Source organism: Mobula hypostoma, chromosome 26 (assembly GCF_963921235.1).
Source record: "Mobula hypostoma chromosome 26, sMobHyp1.1, whole genome shotgun sequence".
NCBI classification, from domain to species: Eukaryota; Metazoa; Chordata; class Chondrichthyes; order Myliobatiformes; family Myliobatidae; genus Mobula; species Mobula hypostoma.
The window spans coordinates 12,055,878-12,065,020 of record NC_086122.1 but is presented as its reverse complement, the minus strand read 5'-3'; positions in this window follow the sequence as shown (position 1 = coordinate 12,065,020).

Below are 9,143 nucleotides of genomic sequence, written 5' to 3'. Positions count from 1 at the left end.
GCAAAAGCTATGAATGCCATTAATGATGCGTCGTAGAATCATAGAACACAATAAAGACAAACAGCGTGGCTAGAACTAACATATATTTATTTATGGAATGGCTTCTACTCCACATGAGTGCCTGTGATCCCGCTCACCAGCGTCACTTTTGGTTTCGGGGTGACCCACCTGCATTGCACACTAGGAACATAGAAACATAGAAAATAGGTGCAGGAGTAGGCCATTCGGCCCTTCAAACCTGCACCACCATTCAATATGATCATGGCTGATCAACCAACTCAGAACCCTGTACCAGCCTTCCCTCCATACCCCCTGATCCCTTTAGCCACAAGGGCCATATCTAACTCCCTCTTAAGTATAGCCAATGAACTGGCCTCAACTGTTTCCTGTGGCAGAGAATTCCACAGATTCGCCACTCTCTGTGTGAAGAAGTTTTTCCTAATCTCGGTCCTAAAAGGCTTCCCCTTTATCCTCAAACTGTGACCCCTCGTTCTGGACTTCCCCAACATCAGGAACAATCTTCCTGCATCTATCCTGTCCAATCCCTTTAGGATTTTATACGTTTCAATAAGATCTCCCCTCAATCTTCTAAATTCCAACGAGTATAAGCCTAGTTGATCCAGTCTTTCATCATATGAAAGTCCTGCCATCCCAGGAATCAATCTGGTGAACCTTCTTTGTACTCCCTCTATGGCAAGGATGTCTTTCCTCAGATTAGGGGACCAAAACTGCACACAATACTCCAGGTGTGGTCTCACCAAGGCCTTGTACAACTGCAGTAGTACCTCCCTGCTCCTGTACTCGAATCCTCTTGCTATGAATGCCAGCATATCATTCGCCTTTTTCACCGCCTGCTGTACCTGCATGCCCACTTTCAATGACTGGTGTGTAATGACACCCAGGTCTCGTTGCACCTCCCCTTTTCCTAATCGGCCACCATTCAGATAATAATCTGTTTTCCTGTTTTTGCCACCAAAGTAGATAACCTCACATTTATCCACATTAAATTGCATCTGTCATGAATTTGCTCACTCACCTAACCTATCCAAGTCACCCTGCATCCTCTTAGCATCCTCCTCACAGCTAACACTGCTGCCCAGCTTCGTGTCATCTGCAAACTTGGAGATGCTGCACTTAATTCCCTCATCTAAGTCATTAATATATATTGTAAACAACTGGGGTCCCAGCACTGAGCCTTGCGGTACCCCACTAGTCACCGCCTGCCATTCTGAAAAGGTCCCGTTTATTCCCACTCTTTGCTTCCTGTCTGCCAACCAATTCTCTATCCACATCAATACCTTACCCCCAATACCATGTGCTTTAAGTTTGCACACTAATCTCCTGTGTGGGACCTTGTCAAAAGCCTTTTGAAAATCCAAATATACCACATCCACCGGTTCTCCCCTATCTACTCTACTAGTTACTGCAGTTATTTATTAGGTACACACATAATAGCACACTCTACAGCACAGAAACAGTCTCTTCAATCCATGCTGAACTATAAATCTGGCCAAATAAACTGATTCCTAAGCACCAGAACCTTGGCCTTAGCATTCAGATCTGCAGCTGGATCTTCAACTTCCTCACAGACAGGACCCAGGCTGTAAAAATAAGGGACAAGCTCTCCTCTACAATCACTCTGAGCACCGGTGCCCCACAAGGCTGTGTACTCAGCCCCCTGCTGTACTCACTGTACACCCATGACTGTGTAGCCAAGTTTCCGTTAAACTCAATATATAAGTTTGCTGATGACACAACAATCATAGGCTGTATCTCAGATAATGATGAGTTTGAGTACAGAGAGGAAATTAAGAACCTGGCGGCATGGTGCCAAGTCAATAATCTATCTCTCAACGTCAGCAAGATGAAGGAATTGGTTGTTGACTTCAGAAGGAGTAGCGGACCGCACGACCCAATTTACATCGGTGGTGCGTAAGTGGAACAAGTCAAAAGCTTTAAGTTCCTTGGGGTCAATAGCTAAAATAACCTGACTTGGACCAACCAAGCAGAGTCCACTGCCAAGAAGGCCCACCAGTGCCTTTACTTCCTGAGAAAACTAAAGAAATTTGATCTGTCCCCTAAAACCCTCACTAATTTTTATAGATGCACCGTAGAAAGCATTCTTCTAGGGTGCATCCCAACCTGGTATAGAAGTTGTCCTGTCCAAGACGGGAAGAAGCTGCAGAAGATCATGAACACGGCGCAGCACATCACACAAACCAATCTTTCGTCCTTGGACACACTTTACACCGCACGCTGTCGGAGCAGTGCTGCCAGGATAATCAAGGACACGACCCACCCAGCCAACACACTTTTCGTCCCTCTTCCCTCCGGGAGAAGGCTCAGGAGCTTGAAGACTCGTACGGCCAGATTTAGGAACAGCTTCTTTCCAACTGTGATAAGACTGCTGAATGGATCCTGACCCGGATGTGGGCCGTACCCTCCAAATATCCAGACCTGCCTCTCGGGTTTTTTCTGGACTACCTTACTTTCTATTTTCTATTTTCTATTTATGATTTATAATTTAAATTTTTAATATTTACTATCGATTTTTACTCCAGGGAGCGGGAAGCGCGGAATCAAATATCGTTGTGATGATTGTACGCTCTAGTATCAATTGTTTGGCGACAATAGAGTATAAAGTCCCATTGACCTGCACCCGGACTATAGCCCTCCATAACCTCTGCCATTTAGGTACCTGTCTAAATTTCTCTTAAATGTTGAAATAAAACCCGCTTCCAGCTCTTCCACTAGCAGCTTGTTCCCCTTTAACCTTTCACCCTTAACCCTTCACCCTTAACCCATGACCTTTAGTTCTAATCTCACCCAACCTCAGTAGAAAAAGCCTGCATGCATTTACCCTACCTATCTTCCTCATCATTTTGTATACCTCCTTAATCTCCTATGTTACAGAGCATAAAGTCCTAACCAATTCAACCTTTTCCTTCAACCCAGGTTCTCAAGTCCTGGCAACACCCTTCTAAATTTTCTCTGCACTTTTTCTATCTTGCTTACATCTTTCCTGTTGGTAGATGACCAAAACTGCTCCCGATACCCCAAATTAGGCCTCACCAACGTCTTATACAACTTCAATATAACATTCTGACTCCTGTGCTCATTACTTCCATTTATAAAAGCCAGTGTGTGAAAGCTTTCTTTACGACCCTATCTACCTGTGATACCACTTCCAAGAAATCATGGATCTGTATTCAAAAGGTGCACCTCGGGTTGTTCAGTTACAAGCCACCTGCATAAGGAGGATTTGGCTTAATAACTTTTTCAGACTGTGGGTGGTCTTGAGAATCATCAAGGCATTGGAAAAGCAGCTAGGAAGTGTGCATTGTGTTCATTCAGCTCTCTTACGGCACTCTGCATTTGCAAGTGTCATATATTTACATCGTATATCGACTTTTATTTACAGGACTGAGCTCTAATAAGAAGCACAAAGGCACTTGGGAGTCCTTGTTCAGGATACCCTGGAGGTTAACTTCAGGCTGAATCGGTGGTGAGGAAACCAAATACATTGTTAGCATTCGTTTTGAAAGGGCTAGAATAAGAAAGCAAGGACGTAATGCTGAGCCCTAATAAGGCATTGGTCAGACTGCGGTTGGAGTATTGTGAATAGTTTTGGGCCCCTTATCTTAGAAAGGATACACTGATGTTGGAGAGGGTTCAGAAGGGGATTACAACACAGATGCCAGGAATGGAAGGGTTAATATATGATAAGCATTTGATGGTTTTGGGCCTATACTCACTGGCGTTTATAGGGATCAGGTGGGGGGGGTGGCGGGGGCGCAGGGATCTCACTGAAACCTATCAAATGTTGAGAGGCCCAGATAGAGTGGACACGGAGAGGATGACACTTTTGTGTTGGCGGGGGCGGGGAGTGTCTAGGACTAACGGCACAGCCTCAGAATACAAGGATATCCCTTTAGATCAGAGATGAGGAGAAATTTCTTTAGCCAGAAGGTGGTGATTTTGTGCAATCCATTGCCATGGACAGTTATGGAGGCCAAGTCACCGGGTATATTTATTTATCTTTTTATTTAGAGATACAGTGTGGAAAAGGATCCTTAGGTTGTGCTGGCCAGCAAGCCCCGATCTGACCCTAGCTTAATCATGGAACAATTCGCAATGACCGACTAACCAGTATGTCTCTTATTTTAAGCGATGGTTGGTTAATAAGGGCATCAAAAGTTATGTGAAAAAGGCAGGAGAATGGGTTCAAGGGGGATAATAAACCATTCAAGATGGAATGGTGGAGCAGACTTGTTGTACTAAACGGCCTAATTCTGCTCCTATGTCTTATGGTCTTATGGATATGGAGTGGTCCAGAAAACGAGGAGAAGGGTAGAAAATAGATCAAGTGAACATGAGCAAAAGGTGGAAATTTGAGGAAAAATTGATGAAGTTCTAATAAAAAATTCCTTTTTCATTCTCTGCTTTCAAGTTTAACTCTTACGGAGGTGGAAATGCAAGTAAGGGTCACTAGATTCAGCATGCATAGAAGCTTTGAATGTGAAATCATCAGGCTCTCATCCTTCAAGCTTTCTGACTTTACCAGTTGGCCCTGTGACTCTTGACTTCAACCTCTGGTCACACCTAACCTCGAATGCTCTCTGTGTAGAGTTTTCACATTCTCCCTGTGACCCTCTGGGTTTCCTGTGGGTACTCAGTTCAAAGAAACATAGAAACATAGACACTAGGTGCAGGAGTAGGCCTTTCGGCCCTTTGAGCCTGCACCGCCATTCAGTATGATCATGGCTGATCATCCAACTCAGAACCCTGTACCTGCTTTCCTTCCATACCCCCTGATCCTGTTAGCCACAAGGGCCATATCTACCTCCCGCTTAAATATAGCCAATGAACTGGCCTCAACTGTTTCCTGTGGCAGAGAATTCCACAGATTCACCACTCTCTGTGTGAAGAAGTTTTTCCTAATCTCGGTCCTAAAAGGCTTCCCCTTTATCCTTCCTTATCCCCAAATACTTATGGTACGCAAGATCATTTGTCCACAGTGAATTGCTAATGTGCAGAAGGACAGCAGAATACTTAGTGAGGTGGGGTGGGGTGGGGGAGGGAGTAGTGAGAGAAGAGTAAGATTATGAAATTAGCTTTATTTGTCACATTAACTTCAAAACATGGAAACATACTGTACAGTGAAATTGCACCATTTGGGTCAATGATCACCACAGTAAAAGGATGTGCTGTGGACAGCTCGCGACTGTCACCACGCTTCCGGCCCCAGCATACAGCAAAAGTCTTGGGCACATGTATATTAGGTGGAGCGGAGAGCGAGTTTGTAAATCTGCTGGGAGCAAAGGATGTTGGGAATGGTGAGGGTGGAGCGCCGTGGGAGAGCTGGGGGACGGGTGGCTGAGGAGTGCCGGTGTGGTGGTGGCGTGGGTGCAGACTCACCCAGCCCTGAGACACCAGGCAAGGTCACTTGATTCCAAACAACTGGTTTACTGATCATTACAGAATATCTGCCTAGTGATTCTTGCTCCCTCTCCTCTCCTTTCCACTTTTCCCAACCATGATTCCCCTCTCACAGCCCCCTTCCCACTCTCAGTCCACAATAGAGACCCATATCAGAATATGGTTTATCATCACTCACATATGTCGTAAAACCTGCTTATTTTTGTGGCAGCAGTACAGTGAAATCCATAAAATTACTACCGTACTGTGCAAGAGTCTGAGGCTCCTAGCTATATATATGTGCCTAAGAATTTTGCACAGTACTGTAGCATGCCCACAAATGTAGAAAAAAATGAAATGGGATCAGAATAAACGGGTGATTGATAGCTGGGATGGTCTCAGTGAGCTGAAGGTATGTTTTTGTGCTGCATGGGCTGTATAACCAGTAACACCCACATCTTTCATGGAAAAATTCGATCTCGTTAGAAGTTCTCTGTTCAATAGGGGTAGTTGTCATCTGGTGCAGTCAACCTGCTGTGTGTTCAGCAACTCACTGGTGAAACTAGACCCTTTTAAATGGCGCTGCATTATGGATATATTTCCTTTGTGACTGGCCGATCATAGTCAAGCTTGGGGCCAGAGTTACCTAATTTCTGTTAACTATGCTCTTAAAACAGCATTGTCATAATTCTGCATTTGGTCAACACAAAATATGCATCTGCCAGGCCTAGTCTCCACCCAGCTGATAGGAGTCACCTGCCACTTGTTTCCAACTCATCACTTGCAGCCTATTTAAACACAGCTCTCATCCACAGTCCTCGTTTTCCCATCGAATCAGCCAGTTGATCCGAGCCTTCAGTTATCTCGTTGCCTTGTTGTGTGAAGCATTCATTCTCTCTTGGTTTGTGGCCCCTTGTGCCTTGTTTCCTTGTAATTTATTATTAAAGTTATCGCACAGCATTAAATCATCTCTGCTGCTCTATGTTTTGGTCAGGCCTCCTCTACAATTCCTGAAAGGGTCATTGGCTAGTGCGGTGATTGTGATGGGAATTTCGTAGTTAAATTTCGGAAATGTTAAGCGTCAGCTGGATTTGGTCACAACCCCGTTTTGTGTAAAATCACTTTTCAGTTTATTTTTTTGGTGAATTAAAAGGTCAACACTATTTACCGAGAGGTGGAGAGTGTTATATTCAAGGGTAACCCTGTGTGGCTCGTTTGGCCCAACTGCCTGCAGTGGCTTTGACTAACGTTATGGAAGGAAGGTTTTAAATGATAGAGATTACATGGGTTGCAGTTCAGATACCTTTAAGAGCCATTGGAGTCATTAGTCGCAGGCTCTATTGATTGGTCCCAGTGAGTGAATTATGTTAAACCTTACAAAATTTGGTTTTGCTTAATTTCATAGCAAGTGAGTATCACAGTTTTTGCTGACGATTTCTTGACAGTTTCAAATGACAAATTAGTTGTTGGAGAGAGGTTGGAACTCAAGATTAAAAAGAAAATCATTGAGGGATGTTGCTCACTGTTTAAGGAAACAAGCGCCAGGACTCCTCATTCTAAATGCGGGAACTAGGTTTTGACACAGTCAAACACAATTCCATTCGTGTAAAACAATAGAAGGAAAAAATTACCCTGTTTATCTGATTTGATGATCTCTGCTGAATGTAGCTCAAAAGTAGGCCATTCAGCCCATTTTGTCCATGCATACTCCCAGCAAGACAATCCTATTGCCCTTCTCCTGCAACTTGGCATTTTATTGGTTTACTTCTATTGGTTTATCATTGTCACATATATGTGAAAAACTTTAGTTTGCGGCTATCTGGTGAGATTATGCTATACATAGCTATGTCAAGGTAGTAAACAGAATGCAGAATATAGTACAGCAGCTACAGAGAAAATGCAGAGCAGGTGGTTAACAAATAAAATGCCAGGGACATGGCAAGGTAGATCTGGAGATCACAAATTCACTTTTAGCAGATGAGAATTCTGTTCAAGAGTTTGATAACAGCAAGATAGAAATACGGTGGAGTCTGGTAGTGCATACGTTCTCTCTCCCTCCCTCTCCCCCTCTCTTCCTCTCCCCCTCTCTGCCCCTCTCAGTGTCTGTCTCTTCCCTCTCTCTTCCCCTCTCGCTTTCTCTCTCTCCCTCTCCCCCTCTCCTTCCTCCCTTTCTCTCTCTCTCCCCTGCCCCTCCCTCTCCCCTTCCTTTCTCTACCCTCCCTCTGCCCTCCTCCCCTTCTTCTCCCTTCCTCCTCCCCATCTCCTTCTCCCCCACCTCCCTTCTCTCTCCTCCTCTCTCTCCCCCTTCCTTTCTCTCCCCCTTCCTCCTCCCCTTTCTCCTCCCCATCTCCCTCTCCCCCACCTCCCTTCTGTCTCCTCCTCCCCCTCCCTTTCCTTCTCTCCCTCTGCCCCCATACCACTCACCCCCTCTCCCCCTATCTCGCCCCCTCACTTTCTCTCTCTCCCTCTCTCTCTCCTTTCCACCTCTCCCCTCCGCTTCGCCCACCCCTTCTCTCTCCCCCTCCTCTTTCCCTTGCTCCCTCTCTCACTCTCACTATCTCTCTCAAATGCCAAAGAATTCCCCTTTTGATTATTTTGCCGCCTATCCTCACTGGGGTATTTTGCAATAGCCAGTTTACTTTACACGCACAGGTTGTGAGAGGACACCAGAGACAGAGACTGCAGGAGAAGTCACACAGAGGAATGTGCAGACAAGACTGGAGGTCAGATTAAAATCCGGGCTGCTGGAGATGCGGTGAAGCAGTATCAGCTGCTGTGCCACAGCGAAGTTCCCGACTGTGCGAATCTAAAAGTATAAAACAGCGTATTGATCACAAAACACTTTTTAACCAGGTCATTTATTTTCATTAGGGCTGTGTCGACATCTTCATATTGCTGTCCCCTCTGCAGGATGACATCTGTCCTCTGGAGCACTTTAATTCCATTTGCTCCACTTCATGCACTTGTTTGTTAATGCATACTGGCTTCATTAGATTGGATCCTTATTGTCCTAGGGCTGTTGTCATTTTTGAAAACAGCTTCAATCTCAGATGAGCAGGCTGAGGCCATTTACAAAAATGACAAACTTAAAACCTCATTTGACCCGGTGATTAATGATGAAATATTTCACATCTTTCTTCAGTAGATGCCATATTCAATACAATTAATGATTGACCAAAACCAGCACTATTATTTTACTAACGGTGAAAAACTGTTTGCTCCTAAAATTATTCTTTACCTTTCTGTAAAATAATAAGATGGAAATATGAATATTAAGTTGTTCTGGGTGATTTCCTTTCCCCAAATAATAGATCAGAGAGAAAAAATGGGTTGTCTGAAGTCAATTAAATGAGAAATACTTTCTGCATCCATCTGCAAAATTTGATAAGGACAGCATTCTGCCTGTATTCAAATATCATTTTTATGAAAAAAAAGATAACCTTGTCAAAAACTGCTGATACACCAGTCTGAAGAAGCTTTGTTGTAGCTTTACACAGAGACTGGGGGTGTAATTTTAAACTGACTTGACAGGAAAGAAGCCATAGGATTGGGTAGAATATTGGTTCTGCACTTCACCTAATGGTTCTCACTATTTCCTTCAACGGAGATTAACATCAGGCAGGATGCAAAACTAGTGCTGGATTTAATCTTGCTCAGAAAATCGGGTAAAAATCTCTCCTCTCTGTAACATAATGACAGAGAGTAGTAAACACAACCCATTCCAT